At 41.2% G+C, this 20,206-nt stretch overlaps 1 protein-coding gene across 4 annotated transcripts in view; it reads right to left on the reverse strand.

Moving 5' to 3' along the window:
* The window catches only part of PPM1A (protein phosphatase, Mg2+/Mn2+ dependent 1A), a 50,483-nt gene extending 30,644 nt beyond the window's left edge, over positions 1–19,839 (reverse strand). The window contains exon 1 of one of the 4 annotated variants that reach the window (XM_072986811.2): positions 19,657–19,839. The gene's annotated coding sequence lies outside the window, so the exon portion shown is untranslated. Of the gene's footprint in view, positions 1–18,998; positions 19,494–19,656 lie in introns of those variants that run through there. The other 3 variants (XM_072986812.2, XM_078383813.1, XM_078383816.1) reach the window with 3 other exon arrangements.
* Between the last annotated feature and the right edge of the window lie 367 nt (positions 19,840–20,206).

A 20,206-nucleotide genomic window follows, 5' to 3' on the forward strand; every position in this document is an offset into this window, starting at 1 on the left:
GCCATCTCAACAATAAATGCAGTTCACTAAGGATCCAATAAAGCAGATTCCAAACACCTGGAAGATTAGACTACATGGTGCATTATATTCATCCAGGTAGCCATAAATTAAGCAGCTCCAGTTCTACAGGTTCTTCCTATGCAATAGAGTATATGGACCCAAATCCACTGTGAAACTTTGCTGAAGAACAAAATTCCACACAAATCCCTAAAGCCCTCTGCAATAAGAGCAAGCAGGATCAGCTGAAACAATGAAAGAGGACTGCCTCCCTCCCGCTTCCACCAGCCTGAGTAGCTTCCATAGCGAGTGTCAACTTCAAGTTTCTTCAGATGTGCCCATTTACAAAGAAGGTGAAATCTATACAAAGAGAACTTCCATTTCTCAGCTCAAAGATGAAGTAACTCTGTTTGCTGGGATTCTGGCAGTTATATATTTATTTCCCCATTTTCCCCCATGGGAAGAAAGAAAAATAATAATGTAATTAAGGAAAATATAATATTAAGTTACAATATTGATATACAATTGGATGAATTGTGGTTAAAATAAACTACCAAATTTTAAACAATTTGAAATATATCAGGGGAAATAAGAAAGTTAATTAAGCCATGAGTTCCCTTCAAATAACATGGATGGACAACAGGTTTGGTATTAGTCAAGCCACTCTTGGGAGTACCAGAGCTAAGTCCTCTTTTGTGTGCCTGTGTTAGGACCAAGAGAGAAATCTCAATCGAAGGTCTCAAAGCTCTGCTACATTCATATAGACCAGGGGTCTCCAAACTGTGGCCCGTAGGCCCACCTTACCTTTATATCCACCCTGGCATGCAGGCACACAGGTAGGTGTGCAGGCGCATATGCACACATGTACAACTTCCTTTGGTCCTCAAAAACGTGGAACATATATGGCGTGGCCCTCACTCTGAAAAGTTTGGAGACCCTTCATATAGACCAATACAATGCTGCAGATATTCAAGCTCTACAGAGCTTTATAGGCTACCAACAGCATGCTGAATTGTGACAGAAAACAGAAAGCTTGCCATGGAGCTATCAGAACAGAGGAATCCTATGTTCTCCATAACAGCCACAGTCAATGTTTTGGTCATAGCATTTTGGACAATCTGAAATTTCCAAATACTTTTCAAAGGTAGCCATGTGTAAAGTAAACCAATTAAATAAGGTATGGATCACAATGGCAAGATCAAACATCTCCAGGAATGAATGCACCTGGTGTACTTCCTGTAATTGTAAAAATGCTCTTTCAGTCACTGCAGAAGCCTAGGCATTCGGGTTTAGACTGCATCCATAAGTACAACCATGGAACACTTAGATTCTAGGGAAGTGTTAGCCACAAAGCTGGGACTTAGGATATAGAAATACAGTGGTGCCTCGCACAACGAGCACCCCGTAGAGCGATGAATTCGCTCTACGGGGACGTTTTTTTGATCGCTAATGCGAACGCAGAGCGACGGCCCCAATGGGCGAAAATCGCAGAGCGAAGGTCGGTAAGCGGTTCGCTTACCGACCTTCGCTTTGCGACCCGCCGATCAGCTGTTCCGCGGCTACAAAATGGCCGCCGGAAGCCCCAAAATGGCCGCGCGCAGCATTTTCGCATCCTCTTAAAGCAAGGGGAAGGCGCGAAAATGGCTGCCGGCCATAGGGAAGCATTGCTGAACGGTGAGTATTCGGCCCAATTGGAACGCATTAAACTATGTTTAATGTGTTCCAATGGCTTTTCCTGCCCCGTTCAACGATGCTTTCACACAGCGAGGGTTAATCCGGAACGGATTAACCTCGCTGTGCAAGGCACCACTGTAGAAGACATTGGCTGTAATATATGCACAATTAGTGTATGAAAGTGCCCAAATAAAACCTATATGGCTTAATAATTGAACTACTCTACTTGGCACCAAAACTTTATAATTGATCTCAAAGGAGGTTCAAAGACTTAAAGAGCAATAGCTTTACTGGACACTGACCTTTTCCCTGGTAGCCCAATGAAACTTAAAGTGAAGGAACACAGGTGTCTTGTATGCTACACAGCACAAATCCAAAACTTTTTGTATTTGTGAGAAATACAGTCATACCCCGCTGGACGATTACCCTGCTCTACGACGAATCCGCTTTACGTTGACATTTTTGCGATCGCTTTTGGCTCAACATCAGATCCCTTTGACATCCGAAGTGGAGTGAAACAGGGCTGTGTATTCATGCCGACCCTGCTTGGGATCTTTTTTGCTGTCATGCTGAAGCACGCCTTTGGAACTGCAACCGAAGGTGTCTATCTCCCGACTAGATCAGATGGAAAGCTCTTTAATCTCTCTAGATCAGTGGTGCCGAACTGTGGCCCTCCAGATGTTCTTGGCCTTCAACTCCCAGAAATCCTGGCCAGCAGAGGTGGTGGTGAAGGCTTCTGGGAGTTGAAGTCCAAGAACATCTGGAGGGCCACAGTTCGACACCACTGCTCTAGATTGAGAGCAAAGACCAAAGTCCAGCTGAAATGCATGCGGGACTTCCTCTTCGTCGATGATGCAGCTATTGTTGCCCACTCTGCTGAAGACTTCCAACAACTCATGAATCGTTTTAGCAAGGCCTGCCAAGACTTTGGACTAACTATCAGCCTGAAGAAAACACAAGTCATGGGCCAGGGCGTGGACTCACCTCCCTCTATTACCATCTCCATGCAAGAATTAGAGGTTGACCATGAATTTGTGTATCTTGGCTCAACGATCTCTGACACTCTCTCCCTAGATCTTGAGCTGGATAAACGCACTGGCAAAGCAGCTCCTATGTTCTCAAAACTCACAAAGAGAGTATAGCTCAGTAAGAAGCTGACGGCATACACCAAGATCCAGGTCTATAGAGCCTGTGTCCTGAGCACACTCCTGTACTGCAGTGAGTCCTGGACCCTTCATGCACAGCAGGAGAGAAAGCTGAACATGTTCCATATGCATTTTTGGTATCATCTGGCAGGAAAAAGTTCCAAATAGAGTAGTCCTAGATCGAGCTGCAATTTTTAGCATGTATACATTACTGAAACAGCGACATCTACGTTGGCTCAGGCATCTTGTAAGAATGGCTGATGGTCGGATTCCAAAGGATCCCCTGTATGGAGAATTAGTGCAGGGAAATTGCCCCAGAGGGAGACCATAGCTGCGATACAAGGAGATCTGCAAGCGGGATCTGAAGGCCTTGGAAATGGATCTCAACAGATTGGAAACCCTGACATCTGAGCGTTCAGCCTGGAGGCAGGCGGTGCATCACAGCCTCTCCCAATTTGAAGAGACCCTTGCCCAGCAGGCTGAGGAAAAGAGGCAGTTACGAAAGCAACAAAATCAGGGAGCTAGACGGGGTACAGATTGTATTTGTCCTCAGTGTGGAATGGATTGTCACTCTCGAATTGGCCTTCTCAGCCACACTAGACACTGTTCCAAGTCCTCCATGCAGAGCACAATACCATAGTCTCTCGAGACTGAAGGATGCCTATGCATGGTTGAGTGGTAGGAGTAATAAGAGATGTGGAATGTTTTCCCCCTTTCCAATGGAGAAATGAACTCTTTTCAAAAACATACTCAATATTTCTTTTTCTTTCATTCTTATTTCTGTTTTCTAATTTACAAATGAGTTTCTCAGTCTATATTTTACAAACATAACAGAGGGCACATGAACACGCTAGCAGTCTGCACAAATTGTTTTAATTTTATCCAACTTTCACAAACATATTTACCCTGTATCTCCTCCTTTAAATACACATTTGTTCAAAAGAACTCACATATCTTCCCCTCTTTTCTCACTACCCTCCACAAGGCCAATGTGTCTCATTCATTTTCTTGTACGGGCCCCATATACCTCCAAGGTTTACTACTCTCCTTGGTAGGTTTCATGTATGTAGAGTGCAGAAATGAAATACTGGTAAAAGGAAAAATGTACATTTAATATAAAAAAATAAATCCTCAGACCAACTCCAGAAAGCAATATTGGGTATAGAAATACTGTGGGACTGTGACTCTATTGAGCTCTGGCCAACATATCGAAAGGTGAGAAATGCTGGGTCTCACAATTGCCCAACATGTGGAAAGCTACACTGTGCCCAACCTCAGAAAAAAAAACAAAAAAGATAAATGAGAAAAATATTTTCTAATTGTATTGATTTCTATCCTGACCTTCCCATAAGAGATGGACTACAATTAGATAAAAGAAATACAATTAAAATATAAAATCAATACAAGCAACCTTGAAGGCAATCTTTTAAGTTTCTGGAAAAGTATCTACCATTGCAAGCATTCCCTATTTCCTGTCCAACACAGAATAATGGATTGTATTGGACAGAATACTGAATAGAAAACTATCTTGCATGAACAATAAAACACTTCCTCTCATGCAAGAGTGGGTACAATTTCTGTCTACTCTTATCACCCTAGTTGGAAGCCTGCCTAGCCAGTACTGTATCTCACATGATGACAAGGGCTATTAGGCCTCAAGCTTGGGACAAGAGACTATTCAGGGAGTTGTGTAACTGATGATGAGAGTCAACAAAATCCCAATGTGGAGGCAGAACATCACTTATATTACCCAGAATGAAAATCCTGCTATATATATTTTACAATCTTCTCAGTCATCCAAACTGATGTAAAAAAAAAAAATTCACAGGGCTTGCCCAGCACGGAAAAAGGCAGGGGGAAAGGGCGGGAGATTAAAAAATGGTGCTTTTTCCGATCGTGCTGGGAGGACTGATGGGGGACCTCTGAAAGCAGTGCTGGCCGTGGGGGGGGCGCTTTCAGAGGCTTCCCGGGGCTTGCCCAGCACGGAAAAAGGCAGGGAGAAAGCACCATTTTTGAATCTCCTGCCGTTTCCCCTGCCTTTTTCTGTGCTGGGCAAGCCCTGGGAAGTCTCTGAGACCCAGCGCTGAACAGCTGAGAGGTGGGGGGGCGGAGATGACCACAAAATGGCTGCCGCCTCTCAGCTGTTCGGCGCTCTGGTCACATAGAGTCTGGCTGTTCCAGGGCTACCAAGGCACCGTGAGGAGCGGGGTTTGGTCTACAGTACTGATACTGTAAGTGACTTTGTTCTGACTTTTTTTTTTTGTTTCTGAGCTTTCTCGCCCATAGGAATGCAAACCTCGCCTCGCAAGATGAAAATTTCGCAAGATGAAATGACTTGCGGAACAAATTAATTTCGTCTTGCGAGGCATCACTGGATTGCAAAAAAGCACATTGTTTCTAATTAAAACAAATTTAATCTTCTGTTACCAGGTTGAGGTTTACAGCCTAGTGGTTAGAAAAATCCCTCATACAGTCACTAACATACATGTCACCTGCTGACTGCCACTAGGCAACTGCACTAGTGCCACGTGGGGTATGTGTGTGGCACAGTGTGAGAAAATAAATTAAAATAATTATTTTATTTGTTTAATTCTTTTCTAATATTTTAATAACTTACTGTTTTTAGATTTTAAACTTGTTTTTTAATTAGTATGCTGTCTTGAGTTAAAATATATTAAATTAAAGATAAAAATATAAAAAAGAATTCTTAAAAATTAAAAAACAGATGTGAATTGCTGCATTTTATGGCTCTTAATTTTGAAGAGCATATAAACATCAGTATTAACTTTGTGCATTTAAGTTAGTGCATCTTCTCACATGTTCAGCAGTTAAAACATGTGTAGTAATACTTGGCTGGATAGAAGCCCAAACTACTTATGTAACAGTACTAATAAACTCTGATTAGTAAGCTTTACAAGCCAAGCTATATTTTAACAGATAAAGCAAAAGTATGTATGCTACTTTTACTCAGTGCTGTTCATATTTTATCAGTGTAGGTTTGATTTAAATCACCATTAAAATTTTAAAAATCATATTTTTGACAATTTAAATGAAAAAAATATTTTATTTAAATCGTCGTCGTTTAGTCGTGTCCGACTCTTCGTGACCCCATGGACCAGAGCACGCCAGGCCCTCCTATCCTCCACTGCCTCCCGTAGCTGTGTCAAATTCATGTTGGTTGCTTCGCAGACACTGTCCTGCCATCTCATCCTCTGTCGTCCCCTTCTTCTCTTGCCATTACACTTTCCTAACTATTTATTTGAATAGTGATTTAAAAAATAACCCTGTATTTTATCAAACAGACTGTTACAGGCTAAAGTCTACTAGTCATCATGAAGTTTTATATTTTGTCAAAAATGGCAAGTGGTTGAAGGATTTGTTACAGTTCATATTAACTTTTTTATTCAGTGTCATTAAGGCATTTATCTAAAAGCATTTTACTTGCAAACACAGAACAAGAAAGTGCTTCATGAAATTAAGAACTCTATCTTCTAAGGTAACATACTTGACATACTGTATTTCATTCCTACAGTGTCTTCTGAATATGAGTCTGAGGAACCGGACATGTCCACAAAAGCTCACATTGAAATATAGCAGTTAGTATTTAAGGTGCTAGAACATTTTGCCTTCTTTATTTTTTGTTTGTTTTTTCTGTTTCTGCTGAATGAGCCACAAAAACGGATACAAACAAGACCATAGGTTCTAAGGAAGAGAACAAAAAGGGGGGGGGAATATATGAAAAGACAATCAACATTGAGTGAAAGCAGGTGTGAAGATATGAGGATGAACCTTAAGCTAGCACATCCTGCTTCAATATTCAGATCATTCATCAGGCACTGGAAAACACAAATTCCTTCCAGGCCAGTAGAACTGTTCTGAAGTTTCCTACTACTGGGGCAAAGCTTCTACTGCTAAAATGCTCAGATGCCCTGCAGAACCAATCACATATGGTTTCCCACTTTTCTATAAGGTAATCACTGTAGATAGGGTGGGTTTGATTTAAACTGATTAAAATCACGATTCAAATAAAAATCAGATTTTTGGATGATTAATTTTTTTAAAAAAAATCACTTTAATTAATCAATTTGATTTTTAAAAATCACTTATTTACCCACCCTCAATTTGTATAAAAATGCATATTACATCCTTCTAGTGTCTATGTACCAGTCATTCATAATAATTTAAAACTACAAGAACATTAAAATAATAAATGTAGTTTAAAACAACAATCGGATGATGTAACCATGGAGGTACAGCTTATCACTGAACCTTTTCTAGAGAACTGGATTTCAAGACTATGTAATCAATCCTGTTTACATCATTCTGCTTACACCAACTATTTACATCATTTTAGCACAGCACTCAGCTATATCTGATCACTTTGGGGAAAAGCAGTTCCAGTTACTTCATGTCAGACTTTCTTCAAAAGGAGACAAATATTTAATAATATGGAGCAGGCACCAAAACAACCAAGTTCACTTTTTAACATCTATATGAGGCTGCTGGGGGAGGTCATCTGGAGATATACAGTTTGCTGTCATCAATATACTGATGACACATAGCTCTCTCTCCTTTTTATCTTCAGCATTGGGAGCTGTGTAGAACCTAGAATGGTGCTTGGTTTCAATTATGGAGTGAACGAGGGCTAACAGATTGAAATGGAATCCTAATAAGATGGAGCCCATATTGTTGGGCGGAGAAGCTACGTGAATAGGAGGGACTTCCCTGCCTCTCTGTATTGCCAATCCAGTGAGGAGGCGGGCCAACAAGTTTCCCTGCTCAGTTGCTGAGAGGCGGGGAAGCCCTGGCTGGGCTACAGTACTTCCACAATTGGTGCAGCATGAACAACAAAGGGCCACGCACACCGAACAACAAGGGGTAAGTGGATGGCCCAGTTCTGTGGGTGAGTGGGTCCAATCGTCCTAGCCACCTGTGGTGGCAATGTCTAAATCACACTGGCCATGTGACCACGGAAAGATTGTCTTCGGACAAACGCTGGCTCTATGGCTTGAAGAGCGGGATGAGCGCCGCCCCCTAGAGTCGGACACGACTGGACAAAAATTGTCAAGGGGAACCTTTACCTTTACCTTTTTACCCATGGCAGACGAATACAAATATCCCATCTCTAGTGCTAATATAATGAAGCAGCTGCCACCTAATGAGCAGACCCTAGAACAAGGGTATAGAACTGACACTGCACCACAACACCCACTACCGTCACAGCACTGAATTGGGTGGGACATGATGTCCCAGCCAATTCACACCTCATCAATCTTACGATTGCCCCGTTTAACGACGAAATCGCATTAAGGCGAACTTTTTGCGATCGCAAAACAATGTTTCCTATGGGGGAATTTCACTTTGCGATGATCGGTTCCCTGCTTCGGGAACCGATTCTTCACAAAATGACGATTTTCCAACAGCTGATTGGCAGTTTCAAAATGGCCGCCAGGTAAACAAAATGCCCCCCGTTGTTTTCTGGGATGGATTCCTCGCTGCACAGGCAGAGAAAATGGCCGCCCTATGGAGGATCTTCGCTGGACGGTGAGTTTCGCCCTTTGAAACGCATTAAACGGGTTTTAATGCATTTCAATGGGTTTTTTCTTTTCATATTACGTTTTCGTTCTACAGTGATTTCGCTGGAACGAATTAACGTTGTAACGCAAGGCACCACTGTATAATAAAGCACTTATACAGTGGGGTCTCTACTTAAGAACGTCCCTACTTAAGAACAATCCAACTTAAGAACAGCTCCATTTGCTAAATTTTGCTTCTACCTGAGAACAGAAATCCAAGAACAGGAAAAAAAACTTTTGCTGCTCTTTTTTTAACCTTAGGTCATCTTAGGTTAAAAAAATTCTCCCCCTAGTGGTAGAGTACGTATTAACCAGCTTTGCATTAGTTCCTATGGGAACTAATGCTTCAATGTACGAACGCACCTCTACATAACAAAAAAACAGCCAGAACGGATTAATTGGTTTTCAGTCCATTCCTATGGGAAATTTTGCTTCAACTTAAGAACGTTTCAACTTAAGAACACCATTCCAAAACGGATTAAGTTCTTAAGTAGAGGTTCCACTGTAGTTTCTATGGACGGAAAAGAGCAGATACGGATTAAATGGTTTTCAATGCATTCCTATGGGAAATGCAGATTCAACATACGAACTTTTCAACTTGAGAACCACCTTCCAATACGGATTAAGTTCTTAAGTAGAGACCCCACTGTATATGTGACAGCAGCCAGCCAGGATTAGATAACAGCCACCATAGAGTATAGTATAGTGTGCCAAACTCATTCATTTCACACAACATGATTGTAGCTTCACCAACACACACCATTTTGTGTATTGTTGCAGCTGTTATGCAAAAGATTAGAATAACCAAATGATCTCTACATCTGTAAAACTCAATGGTTAGAATCCTTTTGGTATTTGTATAAAGTCTGTGTAATATGCCATTGCTAATTTCAGCTAACTGATGAGATAGACAAGTGCAGTTCTACAATCAAGTGCATGACCATATAGGTACACAAGAGAGACATGCCCTGGCATCTTCTCACTTAGCCACACCAAAGGGATGCTGGGCAATTTCAATATTTGTATTTTCCACATCAAGACTCACCATACAACACATACAACACTGTGAGATACCCAAAGGGGAAATATTTTAGAATACTTATTTCTAGCATCTGTTTATTGCTAGATGCAGTTTCCAAAGGACTGTACAATATACACTGAAGTATTACTACAATCAGAGCAATAAAATTTTAAACACTACCAAAGTCAATTTAAAACACAATCAATAACATCAGGTTGGATAAGAATCAATTATTTTAAAAAGATTGTTGTTGCTGTTTAGTCATGTCCGACTCTTCATGACCCCATGGACCAGAGCACACCAGACCCTCCCGTCTTCTTTTAAAATATTAGTTTTATTTAAATTTCAAAAAAGGTTTTTGATTTTTAAATAATCAAAAATGCAATTTTTTATTTAAGTCATTATTTGAATCGAATCCATCCTGTTAAAAACATTCATAAAAGCATACATAATGCAAACAAGGTTGATGTGGTGATTAGAGACTCAGACTAGAAACACATAAATTTAGACCTCCACTCAGCCATGAAGCTTACCGTGTACTAATCTCAGCCTAACATATCTGACAATGAGTAAAATACATGCAATGTATTAAAAAATAAAGCACACTGTTCTCCCTTAGTATGAGGCACTTGACATTTATAAATGATCCAAAAATTATCAAATAAAAGTATAAAACCCATTTGTCCTGTGTTAATGGACGGGTTTCAGTTTTTGCAGCCTGATGATATGGTGAGGACCCTTCAAGAGATGGGCACTAAAACAAAATCAACTGTGTTGCTTATATACTGCCCCATAATGCTTAAAGTTCTCTCTAGGGGGTTTACAATTTAATTATATACATTGCCCCCAGTGAACTAGGTATTCAATTTACCTATCTTTGATAGATGGAAGGTTGAGTCAACCTTGAGCCAGCCTGCTGATCATGGGACTGAACTCAGGTCATGAGAAGTCTTCACTGCAGTTTAACCACTGTTTCATGAGGCTATGTACAGTGGTGCCTCGTATAACGAGCGCCCCGTTTAACGAAGAAATCGCATAGCGATGGGTTTTTTGCCATCGCTTTTGCGATCGCACTACGATCTTGCCTATGGGGAAAAATCGCTTTGCGATTTTTCCCCATAGGCACCATTTTCCCCCAGCTGAGCGGCGGGAGCTTTGAATACAAATGTGGTGTACAGTAAAATACAGTGGTGCCTCGCATAACGTTTGCTTCGTTTAACGTTTTTTTCGCTTAACGTTTATTTTTTCAGAGTCAGATTGTGCTTCGTATAACGTTTTTCCCTATGGGCGATTTTCGCATAGCGTTTTTGGGACCATGCTTCGCTTAACGTTTTTTGTTTTAGGTCCCCTGCTTCACTTAACGATGTTTTTGTTTTCAATTTAAAAAGTGTCTTAGAAGGGTCCAAAACGGTTCTAAATGCTTGGATTCGTTAGAGGACCCCTTAAGTCATGTGCAAACCTGATTTGGCTTTGATCTGACGTTTCGTTAATTTTTTGTGAATTTTTGTTTTTTGGCCCATAGGAACCAATGGACCTGTCAAAATCTGACAGCTCCATGCTTTCCTATGGGGGAGAAAACAATTTACAAAAAATTAACGAAAGTTCAGATCAAAGCCAAATCAGGTTTGCACACAACTTAGGGGGTCCTCTAACGAACCCAAGAATTTAGAACAGTTGCTGAGTCTTCATTAATTTTTTGTGAATTTTTTCTTCCCCCATAGGAAATAATGGAGCTGTCAGATTTTGACAGCTGTCAAAAGTTGGGGGGAAAAAATTCACCATTAATTAACGAAAAGTCAGAGCAAAGCCAAATTAACTTTCGCATCCGTTTTAGAGGGTGCAGAAGCTAATCCAAGCATTTAAAACCATTTTTGACCCTTTTATGACACACTTAATTTTGCAAAAATTGACTTCGCAAAGCCATTGAAACGTATTGAGTCAGCTACAATACAGTACATTCCAATGGAGGATACATTGTATCGTATAACGATGTTTCCTATGGGTTTTTTCGCTTAAGGACGGCAATCCGTGCCTATTGGAATGGATTAACAGGTTTCCAATGCATCTCTATGGGAAATGGTGTTTCGCATAACGATGTTTCGCATAACGTGTTTTTTTTTGGAACCAATTAAAAACGTTATGCGAGGCACCACTGTACTACACTTGCTATAAGTGCTGTTGAAACCTGTGGCGATTTCCTCTGAAGCCCTTATTCTCCCAGGCCTTCACAAGGTTCTCGCCCTTCTTCTTTCTTCGCTGCCACCAGGTATTGCTGCTTTAATACCATTTAATCATGGAGACGTGTGCTTTTAAAACTTATTTATTAGATCAGGGAAGTTAACATATGATTAATATTCAATAGGTAAATCACAGGTCGATAATCGCTAGTATTTGAATCAAAACTGCTATACAGTGGTGCCTCGCTAGACAGTTAGCCCACATGACAGTTTTTTCGCTGGACATCAGCTTTTTGCGATCGTTATAGCGATTCGCAAAAGAATGATTCCTATGGGGGAATTTCCCTGGACAATGTTTGGTCCCTGCTTCGTAAACCTATTTTCGCTAGACGACGATTTTGACAGCTCCCTCCACGCTCGCAAAACAGGTGTTTTTAGGACCTAAGCTTCGCAAGACAGCGATTTAGACAGCTGATTGGTGGTTTGCAAAGCGGCTTTCCTATGGCCGATCTTCGCTAGACAACGATTCTTCCCCATTGGAACGCATTAAACAGGTTTCAATGCATTCCAATGGGGAAATGCTTTTCGCTAGACAATGATTTCACTAAACAGCGATTTCAGTGGAACGGATTATCATCGTCTAGCGAGGCACCACTGTAACTTTAAACTTCTTTTAACTCTCTATTCCATTCATCATTCTTACAGATCTCTCACTCTTAGTTCACTTTTAAGTTTCACATTATCTCTCACTCACAGAATCACTCTCAGGCTCCATACACCAGCTTTTATAACCAGCCCCCTCCCCTCTTTGCTCCACCTTCCGTCCCCTTTTTGGCTCCTTTTCCACTGTTCAGCTGTGACGGACAGGTGAGGGCAGGGCTGTTCGCTACAAAACCTTTATAGAAAATATTCATTTTCGTTCGATGACTTTTTAACTGATCTGTTTCATTAAACGGTAAACCTGAAGGGCTCTGCATTCTGGTTTTAGAATTTAAAAATTACTGCTTCTTAATGAATCAACAGATATAACTCTTTACAGTTGAACAGGGTAGATATGATTTAAATCAAATTGATTTGAACTTTAAAAACCAGATTTTTGAAAATTTTAAAAACCATAGATCTTTACCTACCCTGTTGTAGAATAGAATCTTCTGCAGTACAGTGGTGCCTCACAAGACGACGCCTCGTGGGACGATTAATCCGCAAGACAATTAGTATTTGCGTTTGCTGTTGTGCTTCGCAAGACAATGTTTTCCTATGGACGATTTTCGCAAGATGACGATTTTTCCCCACTGGAATGCATTAAAATAGATTTCAATGCATTCCAATGGGGAAACGTGGTCCGCAAGATGATGTTTTCTATGGACGATTTCCGCAAGACTGCGATTTTTCCATTGGAATGCATCAAATAGATTTCAATGCATTCCAATGGGGAACTGTGTTTCACAAGACAATGTTTTCGCAAGACAGTGTTTTTCACGGAATGAATTAACATTGTCTTGCAAGGAACCACTGTAGTGGCTTTTTCTCCATCCAACATTAAAATACAGCATACAGTGATGACATTATACGAACAACCCAGCCTAGACTTCATTTTTTATTACATTTCTTGAAAAATGCCACATCTTTGGTCACAGACACACAAAGTATCCTGCACTAGCAACTAGAAAACTAGAACTACATTCCACCTCAGCTCAGGGTGGCCAACCAAAACTAAATTTTCACTGCTCAGATATCCAGGAATTTTTAGTAATTGTTGTGTTACTATGTGCTGTCAAGTCAGAACAAACTGGAGATGTGCAAAACTAGAAACCCATAATTGGGCCATTTTTTTTACATTATTTCCAAATTGTTGCCTTTTCATAAGCATGCTATTCCCAATGAAATAGAGAAGATTGCAAAACACCCTTTCAGATTAGGGCATGTGGTATCATGATATATGCTTGCATCATATATTTTAACAATACAATATTCCCCAGAGTTCTAAAGTGGCATTCTTTTGAACACTGCATTGACACAGACTGTGGTACTTTATCACTTCTTTCAGGATTTACAACAGAAGCAGAGTTAGAAAATAGTATATACATGAAATGCCATGTGGATTAAAAAAGGAATACCATCTTAAGCTTTAAAATAGGTAAAATGTGTCATAAGCTATTTTATTATGAACAGCACAAGACTTACCTAATTCCACAAGGGCAATGCACAAGCTTTGGAGCACATCTTGTAAGGATTCAATATCACCAGAACTTAGAAAGGGAACATTAAATTCCTGAATACCTTCACAACCTGTGAAGTTATTATAAAAATTTTCTTGAACAGCACATACAGATGTGACTCAAGAATAAACTTACATAAATGGCAATTACTTCAGATAAATACAGAACTATAGGCATACATAGAGGCTAGTAAATTCCTTTAAAGCCAATGGAATTTACTCTTAATTAACAAGTACAATCCTGTCAAACATAGAGTTTAAAATCCTATAATTTTAGGGGCACGTTATGAGAAGGCAGGATGATTTGGAAAGGACAATAATGCTGGATAAGGTGGAAAGCAGAAGGAAAAATTAAGACCAAATACGAGATGGATCGACTCCCTAATGGAACCCACAGGCTTATGTTTGCAAGACTTGAGCAGGGCTGTTGAGAACAGGACATTATGGAGATCCCTCATTCATGGGGTTACCAAAAGTTGGAGTCACTTTGATAGTACATAACAACTACAACAGCAGCAGCAGCAACAACAACAGCAGCAGCAGCAACAACAACAACAACTTTGGAGGGAGTTAAACATGTTATTTTCCCAATGAAACCAACAACAGCTGAAGTGCTTAAATTTGGCTAGATCAACATAGTGTACTTGGGACTAAGACATCAGTCTCATTGGAGATGTGCAACACTAGAAGCCTGATTCTAAATACAGACATGCTGCCTAGGAAGAGCACAAACACGACACCATATGCCCAACCCATTCCATTCATGCATCACTGCTATACTCACAATAAAGTTCAGTGTTAGTTTTTACAAGAACTAGATCTTCTACAATATCCTGAATAATTAACAGCTGATATTTATTAGTTTACAACCCTGCTACAATAGGGATAACTACAACAATTCTATGAAAAGTTAAAGGCAGCAGGAAAAGAAGACCTTAAATGACATTGAACAACTCAATAAAGAAAACCAAGGCCTCTAGTTTGCAAGACCTGAGCAGTAATATTAAAGGCAGGATCTTTTGGAGGTCATTAGTCATGTTTGTGTGTGTGCACACCACATAGAGCATTTATTATTCATAGTGTCACCATAAATCAGAAACAATTCAACAGCACAAAATAGCTGCTAAACCGTGATCTCCAGTCTAGATGACACAAGCTAAGGTTAAGGGACAAGAACAGCACCTACTACCTGGAGACGAAGGGGAACCCCCCCCCCAAGGAAACAGCTAGGCTCATTCATGCTACACTAGACCTTGGTTTTGCATTATAACTTAAATGGACAGAAAATGATCCAAAGACACTAAGCCTAAGGTCTAAGTGGAGATCTGAACCTGGATATGCTTGGATCCCAGAATTCCCCAAGCAGAATTTTGACAGCTGCATCCCACAAACACAAAACTTCTGGATTGCACCCCCTCCCACACAAGAATGCCTTTTGGGTTATTTATCTTGGATGATACTGCACTCCCACCAAGCTGGCTGCCTTCTCTATTAATTTTAAAAATCAAGAAAGCCGCCACCGTGCTTCTTAGAAGTTACAGTTCTTAAGGAGCCACTTCCTTCAGAAGCTAATGGGCAGCAAGATTGTGACTCCCACCATCCTTCACACTGAGGAAATATTGCTGATGGCAGGGGTGGACGGCTGACCGATGGGAGGCATTCCTGGGTGTGGAGGTGCTACAAGAAATAGCCTCACTGCACATTAGACTCTATTGAAGGTGCCATCCACAGAGCTTAAACTCCTAGTAAGCATTGGAGAAGCTGAAAAACAACATAAGGCAATAGCTGGAGTTCTAACTCTGCTTTGCCAGTAGGCACCAGAAGAAAAGAAGAATGAAGGTCAATGAAACAGCCAATGGTGGGAGCATGGCAGCATCCAAGGCAAATTATTTATTTATTCAAATAACTCAAAAGCCCTTTTGGTAAGGCAAAATTCAGAGGTCTGTAGATTTGTGTTTGTGGACTGCAACTCCCAGAATTCTGCCTCTGTAATTCTTGGAGAATTCTGGGAGTTCCAATCTTAAAAAAATAAAAGAACACATTCTTAGTATATCCCATCAAAACCAGCACAAAGCACATATTAAGATCAACTTTTTATATTGATGTATTTAACCTTTAAATGTGTAATTACTGGGGCTATATCATATTAACATGACTACATGCCAAGATCAAATCATTGATGAATCTAGTCTGGCACTGTCTAATGGCAGAAACTCTTCAAAAGTATTGAAGTATTAGGGTATTCCTATGCTATCTACTGAACAGTAATGGAAAATGCCAAGGACTAATAAAAGAATTTTCCTACAGGTAAATGATATATCCTAACACCAAAACACTGCCATACAAAAACACTACAATTTAATTTTGCTGTTTTGATTTAGGGGTATTACATATCTCTATTACTGTTAAGGCTTCTACTGCAGTGGTTCCCAGCCTTGGGTAACCTAGGTGTTCTCGGACTGTAATTCCCAGAAGCCTTCACCACCAGCTGTCCTGGGCAGAGTTTCTGGGATTTGCAGACCAAGAACACCTAAGTTACCCAAGGTTGGAAGTCACTGTTCTCCTGCTTTAAGAGAAGACAAAAGTGAAGACTGGGAGTTCCAGCAATTCCTGTCCCAGAGATGACTGAAGAATAACTATTCTTCTGCAGCACTCCCAATACATATTTGTTAATGGCCTGGTACTTTCCACATCAGGGAACATGCAATTTTGACCTTTAGAGGGATTCACCTTCTTCATGTTATTTGTTCAAAATACAATGACAATATTGCACTTTTGGTAAAACATTATTATATTTCTGTTCTGGCAGAGTATGGCTTTGACTATTTTGCTAAAGACTGTGTGTGACATGGGTGGACTAGTGAAATAATTAATAAATACTGCTTATACTATACAAAATCTGTTAATACCTGAAATGCCTTGTCAGGGTTTTCAACCATGGGAAAGCTGAACACTAGATCTTCAGACTAAATATGCAAAGGTCTGTTTAACATTAGAAAGGGCACAGAGTGCAGAATTTGCATATTTATCATCATGGTTGAAGCTATACTCAATTCCAGGGCTATAATTTCTTCAGAACATCATGTGAAAAGAAAAAAGCACAAAATCCTTAAGTGTAAGAAGCAATCCACATGCAATTCTGAATAAGCCTGGCTCTAGTGGGTGGAAATGGTAGAAGAGTTGAGATCTTAAACTATTTTGCCATGTTTAGAATTAGTTTCTGGCTGTCATCTGTATGTATAAATATTCCACCCATGTGGCTTTTGAAAGAAAGCAGAGTCCCAGGGGAAGCATTACGTGCTTCACTGTATCCTTATATATTCCTTGTTTTTTCCTAATCAGATTTCTAACTGACTGCTTTTACTATTCACAGCTCTATTAAGGAAAAAGAAAAGAAAACTGACCTATCATTCTGTTTGCTCTGCAACCTCCCATCAGAGGTCTAGTTACCAAAGACTCCAGAGAACTACAATCTTAACTTCAACTCCTGGAACTTGACAACGCCTTTAACAGCATAGATACTGCAGTAATCAGCCTGCAGACTCTAGGAAAAATATGCTAGGTCACATTTGGATTCCTACTATAAGAAATCCTTTCAAAAACAAAAGTTTACATCTGATGAATAAATCCCAACTGTACAAAGTTAATGTCTCTACTAAAGGCTAAAATATAATAATCCCAGATGTTCACTGTGTTCCCAATTACACACCTATTTTTACAAAACTAACCTGCCATTATTAACCTTTGTAAAGTGAATCATCAATAAGCCACAAAATTCCATGTGAATTCTTAAACTAGCCCATAATAATAAGGAAAACAAAATTACCCCATGGAAATACTGTTGCAACTTGCTGTTGTCCATCACAAACATGAACTGTTTTCAAAATACATTCTATTATACAGAGTTATATAAATCTCTGTAGCAGCTGTGTAATATAGATGTATAAGACTATTGTGTTCAAAACTCAGAACTAAATCACTCCTCTTTTCTTTCTTTCTTTCTTTCTTTCTTTCTTTCTTTCTCTTTCTTTCTTTTTCTTTCTTCAAAAAAGGCAAATTACTACTCTTCATAGCCAGACATTAAGAAATAGAACTGTGAGAGATTTAAGATTTTAATTGACTGGGGAAAGGCTTCAGTACTCCTTGTCATCAGCACCACAGACAGAATGGACTCAATATAAAACAAATATAATAAATCTGGTTTATCTGCACAATTTATACAGGTTGCAGAATCTATCCTTCCTTAGCACAGAACCTGATCATTTTACCAAGGAACAGATACAGGCCCATGAATAGCACGCAGCATAAATAGCCACAGATTCATTGTACTGTAAAAAAGCAGTTTGCAGACTTGAAAAACGTATTAAATTACATTCTTATTTCAATGGGCAATGGTACAGCCCTTAGAAATACACTGTTACACACCCACTTCAGCTATTCAAAATCTCACAAGAGGCAACACATTTACATAACCCCTTTTTGTTTTGCTTCATTTCCCTTTCTCACATCTTTCTTTTCCTGAAAGACAGCAATAACTGTGTACACTGGAAAGCAATCAGTAAGGCAGACTGCTTTATAAATATTGCACACTTGAAAGTATATACCTAGTGAAATGGATTATGCAGCAGGGTGGGGTGCTTTATAAATAGACTCATTTATTAATGCTTCTCTGCAAATGACAGGAGAATGCTTTGCAGCAAGAAGATAACATGTGCTTATAAGCATAATTAATAAATTCTGGCAGGCAAGGAACCCTTTCACCCACCACTACCATTCCTCCAGGGGCAGACATCATGATACATCACCACTGGATTGGGTTGACGCAAACGATCAGAACCAAGAAATCAAACCCCATATGCATAAGGGCAATACCATTTGGCTACCCTTTACACATAGGTCCTTAAAGCATCTCTCTGCGAAGTGTCTGAGCTTGCAATGCTGAACACACTTACTAGGAAAGTTCTACTGAAAGCAAATTAGCATTTTCTCAAACTAAACGTTTTAAAGCCTTGCCTGTCAGATGGCTAATCCTGCATATAGAAGACACCAGATTACATCACAATATTTTTAAAAGTATACTTTAGTAGGAGAAATACTGCCCCGATTACTTTTAAGAGGAAACCTCGAATGTGGATGATGACACTAACACTGTCAGAACTCAACGCAGGGCTTTCAAGGCCTTTTGCTCACCTGCTCTCCTCTAATGTCAGTAAAGGATGAAAGAAAAGTCAAGAAACCTACACCAAAGGGAATGGAAGGCCTCAGTCTCTCAAACTTCCTTCCCTACCTCCGCAGTTTCGACCTGTGTGATGTCAGCAAGCGTCTTGGGGCAGAGACCTGTCAGGCGGCCTTGTCACTCTACCAAACGGCCACAGGCAGCGACTGATTTAATGGAACGATACTACATAGAAAATCACGTTCACGGCAAGGAACGGCAAATCCAACGAAGCGGGCCGAGGGAAAAGCGACAACCTCGCCGGAGGCGTAATAGCACTGACACATCCCATTTCCAAAGCCGGTTTTGCACAATCCCCCTCCCCAAGGCCAGCTGTTCGCGGGGTACACAGTGGACCCCCCCCTCCAGCGAGGATTATAATGACCCATCTCCTCCTCCTCCTCCTTCCTCTCTCTCTCCCTTTTCCTCCGCCTCGCTTTGCTTCCAGGCCCCGCCGACCAGGCGGCGATGGCGGCCTCTCGCCAGGCCTTTCCTTCCCTCCTCCCCTCCCCTCCCCTCCCCTCCCCTCCTTTGCTTGCTTGCTTGTTCGCTCGCTCCTTCTCGGTCCCCGAGGCCACCGCCTCCGCCCAGCAGCAGCAGCACCCCCCCAACCACCCCCCGCCATCGACTTACCCCGCGGCCAGAGGGGAAGAAGGCTGCAACTCCGCGCTCCGAAGCGAGGTACGGAGGCCTGGGCCGGGCCAGACCAGACCGGGCCAAGCCAAGGCCGGCCTTGCCTCAGTTCATTCACACGGGCGAGACGACGAAGGCTGAAGCGGCCGCTGGTCCTCCTGGCTGGTCCTGGCGGGGAACCGAGCGCTCATCTCTCCTGCCTGCCCGCCTGCCTCTCGGCGTCGTCGCCGCCGCCTCGGCCCTCCACCCCCACCCCCCTTTCCCTCTCTGACGCTTCGCTCCCCTCAGCTGCTGGAAGCCGACACACCGCTCGCGCGCTCAGCCTCCCACGCCACAAGAACCGAGACCCTTCCTCCTCCTCCTCCTCCTCAGATTCTCTCTCAATTCCCTCAGGCAAGGCAAGGCAAAAAAAAAATAGCAAGCCAAACCGAGACTGCGGGCCGCGCACGCGCAGAAGAACCGCCCTGCGCGCGCGAGGCGGTTGGGGCGGGGTGGAGGAGGAGGAGGAGGAGGACTGGGGAGGGGGAAGAAGGAAGGCGACGTCAGCCAA

Source organism: Pogona vitticeps, chromosome 1, assembly GCF_051106095.1.
Source record: "Pogona vitticeps strain Pit_001003342236 chromosome 1, PviZW2.1, whole genome shotgun sequence".
Lineage (NCBI taxonomy): Eukaryota > Metazoa > Chordata > Lepidosauria > Squamata > Agamidae > Pogona > Pogona vitticeps.